Source organism: Empidonax traillii, unplaced genomic scaffold, assembly GCF_003031625.1.
Source record: "Empidonax traillii isolate 1590-97213 ecotype Southwest subspecies unplaced genomic scaffold, ASM303162v1 scaffold61:size1379657, whole genome shotgun sequence".
Classification (NCBI taxonomy): domain Eukaryota; kingdom Metazoa; phylum Chordata; class Aves; order Passeriformes; family Tyrannidae; genus Empidonax; species Empidonax traillii.
Genome location: NW_020955254.1, coordinates 1,179,377 through 1,186,043, shown reverse-complemented (window position 1 = coordinate 1,186,043; position 6,667 = coordinate 1,179,377). Strand labels below are relative to the sequence as shown.

Sequence of the window (6,667 nt, the reverse complement as noted above, 5' to 3'; positions counted from 1 at the left end):
GCTCAGAGGTTTTATAGCATCCGAACTCCGGGTCTCGTGACAAGAAACATACAATTGGATACAGACCACTGTCCAGCTGTAAACATCTATTACAAATACCTTTATAATTGGACATTAACAGATAACAGAGTAATAGTTTACTGTAACAAACTCCGCCTTCTTCTTGCCAGTCATGTTTCTCTGTTCTTAAAAAGACACCCGTAGCCATCTTGGGACCTATAACTTATAGTACTTATAAAACTATGTGAAGGTTTATAAAAGTCTATAAAAGTGCCACACACAATATAAATTGCTCACACATTCATTATGTTCCTCCCACAAATTCATAGGTTAATTTAGATTAGAAGGAACATAAATAGGTCCTCTAGACAAACCTTCTAAGCTAGGAACTAGACCCACTGCAGTGGAGAGGAATGACCAGCTTCACAGGTCAAGTTAACATGCTGTGATCTGAAACACTGCTAATGTGTTTTTTTCTTTAACAATTGATAGAAGACAGGAATAGCACAGTTCAGCAATTGAAGTTAGTTGGGATAAATACTTAGCATTTAATGCATCAAAATATACTTAATTATCCAATTCTACCACAATAGAATAATTCACTCTGAGATTAATGATACATTTTATTACCTAAATCTAAATATGACTTAACTCCTAGTTTTACCTTAGTTAGTGAGATAGCAGAAAGTATTCTTTATAAAATTACTATTTTATGCCTGTTCATACTTTTATACATAAGTATGGTGTTTATTTAGGATAAAATATACTGCAAAAGTGAATCCCAAAAGTTAATTTTAAAAGTAGTAAATTATTTCCTTGCCCTTGCTTAAAATTTGTGTTTCAGAGAAATCAAGTGTTCCCTTATGTCTTTATTACATAACATTTAGTTAGTCTTGTCTGGAATTAAGGCTGATTATTAAATTACATGCTAATCGTTAACTAGATTCTTAGTTTTCTGTTTTTCAAACACCATTTCATAGAATACTCAGTCTTTTCGCACTCAGAATTCATGAGACTGAAGTAAATAAAAAAAATTATAAAGAACGAAAAATATTTTCAACATGAAAAACTATTTTTGCCCGTTGTTTAGGTTTTTTTTAAAATTGATTCTCAGGATAAAGTCCAACTCCAGGAATACAAACTCTGAAAGCGACAATAAATACTTCAACATTTGCAACAAAATCATGAGAACTGACATGACCTAAAATTTTTATTCTTCTACAGACAATTTTTCTTGGGGAATCTTACTGCTGGTTGATGTTTCCTTGGGACATGAAAAACATTCTTGGTCCCACTGAAGTTTACTCAATCAAATGCACTGTTGCAGTCTGCCACTGCTAAAATTGCACCTCTTTTACATCTCTTTTTATCATATCGAACTATCAGATCACAGAATATTAATTTTGTTTCCTGCTTCGTATTTGCCTTTTTGTATGCCTTAGGTCTGCAGTTAAATAATATTTGTTATCAGAATAAATATAATTTCCATTTTGATTCCTATATGTATAGATTTCCCTCTCTTGGTTTTTTTCTTTAGAACAGTTATATCAGGTTAAGTATGATTGCATTTTTTTTCATAAATAATTTCAAATTGTAAGAGGGATATTATAAAATAATCAGTATTTTCTGATTTTCAGATTGCTTTGTTGGCATAATACAAACATTTTATGATACAAAGTTTTTACTTACCTATTTTGACTTCTATAATAATAACTACTGATTTCTAGCCTGACTGGTTATTGAAAAATCTACTCTTAAGGCTGTTTCACTTTTACCTCCTCTATCTCACTTTATAATCTTGCATGAGTAGTTCATGGTATCTGTAATTTTTCTACAATCTATTATAGCAAAAAGGATGAAATTACAATTTCCAAAAATCTCTCCTTTATGATTTCTGAGTTGCATATTCATACTTAAGTGTAGCTCTTGATTCCTACATATAGTTTATTTCTGCTAAGTGTTTCAAGTTTGGTTTTTTTTGTTGTTGTTGTGGGTTTTTTTGTTTGTTTGTTTGTGGATTTTTTTTTTTTTTTTAATATCTGCCTAGGTCACCATGGTTTGGGCTTCTTTATCCCATTGTTATCCAGCAAAGAGTTTTGGAGACCAGAATAGAGTCACTTATTTCCAGTTTTGTGAGAAAGAAATCCTTGTAGAATTTCAACTAGAATGCTCAGATTCTAGTACCTGTACTTTTTCTGCACGGCCCTTCTAAAAATAAGAAGGAATCTTCTGCATATGTAGGAAGTTCCCTCTTTTTTTTCAGTGGTGTATGACCTGAAACCTTAGGTCTGAATACACATGAATATTGAATGAGACTGATTCTCGTGCCACCCTGGACATTTTGGTTAATGACAGTGACAGTTACCAAGCATTTTTCCTACGCACATTGAACGCCCTTTTAAAAAGAAAGTGGAGGTTTTGTACTGTTCTTACGTAGTGATGGGAAGTGTCACACTCACCTGGCCAACAGCTAAAGAATCAGAAGCCCCCTTGAGCAGAGAAAGAATCAGAAACAGAATGTAAATATTTGTTAACTCAGTATGAGTAGCTTTCAATATGTAGTGTACTCTATAATATGTATTGAACTCTATAAATCAATTTACAGCAGGGCTTATCAAAAAGATGCAAATGAGATACAAATCCAAAAGTTATATTCCTCTTTGAAACATACTGAAATCATTGAGATGAATATTCTCCTTGCATTTATTTCCAGCTACCAAATGATCTTGATGTCTGAGCCTGTAATTTAAAACTGCAAAGGAGAAACTAGCTAAAATAAAAATGCATTAGTCTGCTAACACAATGCTACACTGGTATTACCACTGAAAATTTGCTATATACCAATATTATGTTTGTATTCAACTATTAAGAAGAGAAACATGCTTTTTTAGCAAATCTGACTTGTGGATCTTTCAAAGAAGGCACTCAGCTTTTATCAGAGTCGAAAAAATTTCTGACTGATTTATACAAAGGCAGTTGAAATGTTAAGGAAGTTTAAAAAGATGGCTACTAAGAAAGGAAAACACAATCTACTACTGTTTTGGAAAGAGTGATTAGAAGTATCTTCTTCCTGCAAAAGAAAAATAACAAAATCTCAAAACTGAGCAGATCAGTTAATATATTTTTATCAATGCCTTATCTCATAGATGCTCTCTGTGCACAGTGATGTGGTATTATGACAGTACAGTACCTTGTAATGGACATATATTGCTCACATTTGAGATAGAAAAGCAGCAAAAACCTGTAGTCTGACTTTTACAAAATTTTAGACTAGTTCCAATAGCTTTTTTGTATTCCCGGATCTGGGAAAAGCTCAGCTGTGCCTTGGACATGAATCTCATCCCTCTCCTTCCAGGCTCTGGTTTCTTCCCTCAGTAAAAATCCTAGATGCATAAACCAGTAGGAACAACAGCATATCCCAGGCACCTCTCTCCTCAAGAGAAGAGTAGGAGCAGAGAGAGAGCCCTGTTGTGTGTTGCCAATCTTTTACACCCATTGCTGCTTCTGTTACAATGGAACCCCAGAGTCCTCGCAAAATGTTAATTTTCCTTTCATGACAGTCAGGCACAAAGCACAGGAGGTAGAAGTGAAGAATAAACAACAAAGAATAAGACACTAGCAATTAGTTCAGGTATTTTTTACTACCATTAAATATTTCAGAAGGTGACCCATGCTGAGAAATTGTCAGCACTTCACCGCTGCAATTATGGCTCTGGTGGAAATCTTAGTGAAGCTAATGAGTGCTTTCATGTACAGAAGGCCTGTTGGATTAGTATCATTACTCACTGTACAACCTGGGAGAGTGGCCGCAGCCAAGACAGGCGCCCTACCAGGCTATGGGCTACACCAGCACATCACAAAATGCAGGTATAACCCCTGCCACAGGTTTGTTCCAATCCAGCTGTAGGCAGAGGAAAGGAGAAAGGAAGCACCTCAGCTCCTTTTAGCTGCAGGCCAGAGCTCAGAAACAGTGAAATAATCAGCTGAAGGTCATACAGAAAGTCTGAGGCAGAGCAAAAAAGTGAATGTGGAGTTTCCCAGGTGAAATCTAGCCATTTCATCACCAGATTGTTGTTTACTCCCAGTCATTCACATGAACAAACAAAGAATGCTTTTTGAGCAATTTTGTACAGGGATTGAGGCTGCCCAGCTGCTACTCTTTCTCACAGCATATCTCTTTCTCTATAATTTTCTTTAGTAGACTGTAAGTTACTGACTATATGCAGGTAGCAATAATAAATGATATAATTAGCTAGATAATTCTGTTTTTCTTCAGTAAAAGCTTAATAGTTTGTATAAGAAAGAAATAGATTCCTTTCAACTGTTGTTGTTCTTTGCATATGCTGAAACCACAAAGAACATTGATTATTTTAACTACGCTCAATTTGCCTTTGAAACCAACATTCTAAAAAGCAAAAGAGCTTAAACAAACATGAAAGTAATCTAATACTGACATAAACATGAAAGATAATAAGATTAATATGAATTGATCTAAATATTACTTAAAATAATTAGAAATTATTTTCTCATCATATGCCATTTAAGCTGCTTCTTAATTTTACTTAGAAAAACAAGCAGAGCATTACTTCCTAGAATTTTAGTTGGTTTTGTTTATGACATCCAGTAAAACAACAGGCAAATATGCCTTTCTTTTTATTGTTTAACATTTTACATACAGTTTGTAACCAACTAGTCTAGTTTTCTAACAGCCCATTTTGTAAGGGCAAGATTGTTGCCATTTTAATGCTGTATCATTTTATTACTTTAAACCATGAACCAAGTGGGTATATTTTTTCTTTTTTGGCACCATTTCTACTAGTTAACTTTATGAAAAGCAGTAACATGAAGGAAACAAGTCATACTAATAATCCTTACAGCCACCAAACAAAAATGGCTTGCATAGAAAAAAAATGCCAGTTAAATTTCAATGCCATTTGTCAAATTAGCTGTGGGGGCCAAATTAACCCAGTTTGGCATTGCTTTCACTACCTCAATCCCAAATAATTTATTGGAAGTTTGGGTCTTGTAAGAAACATAGCATTTGTTTTTCTTCCTAAGGATTATCTGAGTTATCTGAATATAAATAAATTTTGGAAAATAGGATGAAAAGCTAAGAACACCAGGTTTTCTCTCAAGATTTAAAAATCTACCTGCCTTTAAACAGTCTGGTAACTGTTTTCTTTTGTGATTTAAGAAGTACTTTCCTTGACTAAAAGGAAACAAAAAATATAATTTAGATAAACTATTTTTGATTAATCAGTGAAATATTTTAAACACTAAAGTGAATTTAATAATAAATCCAAACAGGAAAGATATCTGGTTAGTTTGGTAGAAATATGAGGACTTCTACTGTGTTTCCTGTTCAGCTCTTCACTCTGGATTCATGAAGTTATCCTCTACATGCCAAGTGTAAGACAAAACATGAATGAACTTTTTGTTTTTAAAGACTGCAATTTGTACATATTTATCAAAGTGTTTCATTAAATATAATTATAGTTTCTCTATAGCTCTAATTGGAAGTCAGGTAGGAAAGGCTTGGAGATAGATCTCAACAATTGCTCACAAAGCACAAAGCCCAGAAATGCTAACAGTTAAGAAGAGGAAAGTTTTTGGACTTGAGTGTGAAAATAAAGGGCCTTGACACGTGGCAGCTGCTGTGTGGAAGAAATAATAATTGCTTCCTGGCCCACTCTTTCCCCAAACTTGTCATTTGACTCAAGATGTTGAGACCGTCACGATGGACATTTGACTTTCCTAGAGCAAGCAGAGGCAAAGGCTCTTCTTAGGGCTACTGAAACCTAAGAATAGCCTTATACCAAGATGACTTTCAGGGCAGCATTATCACAAAGGGAGCCCCATGAAGATGGTCCTTAATGTCATAGAATGATTGTGGCAAGGAAAACAGAGGAGAAGACAGGGCCAGAAGTGTAGAATGGAAATGAAAGGGGAAAAAAATAACTCTATGTTGCCATGGGGGATACAGAAAAACCATCTACTTCTTTAGGAGACTCAAATATAACATTCAGATTCCCATTCTCCTGTTTTCCTTCCTCCATGCTACCTCACCACCACCTTCTTTTATGTTGTAGGTATCTGCACTTATTACATGCCTATTTCCACCAGAGAAATGGCCCAGACCCCAGATTTCACAGAAAGGGCTGTCAGTGTCTTGCTAGACCTGAGCTGCAATGCTAATCTCAAACTCAATACCTCATGAGTTTAAAAAGCAAGGGATGCTCATCTCACTTTCAAGGTCAAAACTTAGCCAGTGGTCAGGGGGAGAATTTCTGCCTCACACCATGAAGATGAGCTTTTTACTGCCTAGAAGCACTCACCTTTCAAGTGAATCCCAATTGTCTCTGAACACAAATCTCCCACAAAGGTGACTTAATCCATGGGCTAGTGAATAGGTACCTCTTAATCTCTCCCATTGGAAGTGCTCCACTTCCAGTACATAATTAACATTCATTGCTGCAGGGACTGTGACTGGATTCTCCCACATTCCAAGGGAGTACTCTGACCACTGGACTGTAGGATTTATTTGTAATTTTCCCCTCTTTCTTCTAGCCTAGTTAATATTTCATTATTTTTATACACAGGCATACAGACAAACACAGAGAGTCATACACGCACATCTATAAAATAGTATCTCTAATAATAGTCTTAG

General features: G+C 35.1%; 1 long non-coding RNA gene across 2 annotated transcripts in view; it reads right to left on the bottom strand.

Annotated features, from left to right (window-relative positions):
* Positions 1–6,410, bottom strand: part of LOC114055601 — an 11,088-nt gene extending 4,678 nt beyond the window's left edge. Inside the window, exons 1-3 of one of the 2 annotated variants that reach the window (XR_003570773.1) lie at positions 6,336–6,410; positions 3,037–3,070; positions 2,185–2,288 (exon numbers count right to left, since the gene is read on the bottom strand). This is a non-coding gene — a long non-coding RNA (uncharacterized LOC114055601). The remainder of the gene's footprint in view (positions 1–2,184; positions 2,289–3,036; positions 3,071–6,335) is intronic. The other variant, XR_003570775.1, reaches the window with a different exon arrangement.
* Positions 6,411–6,667: the final 257 nt, after the last annotated feature.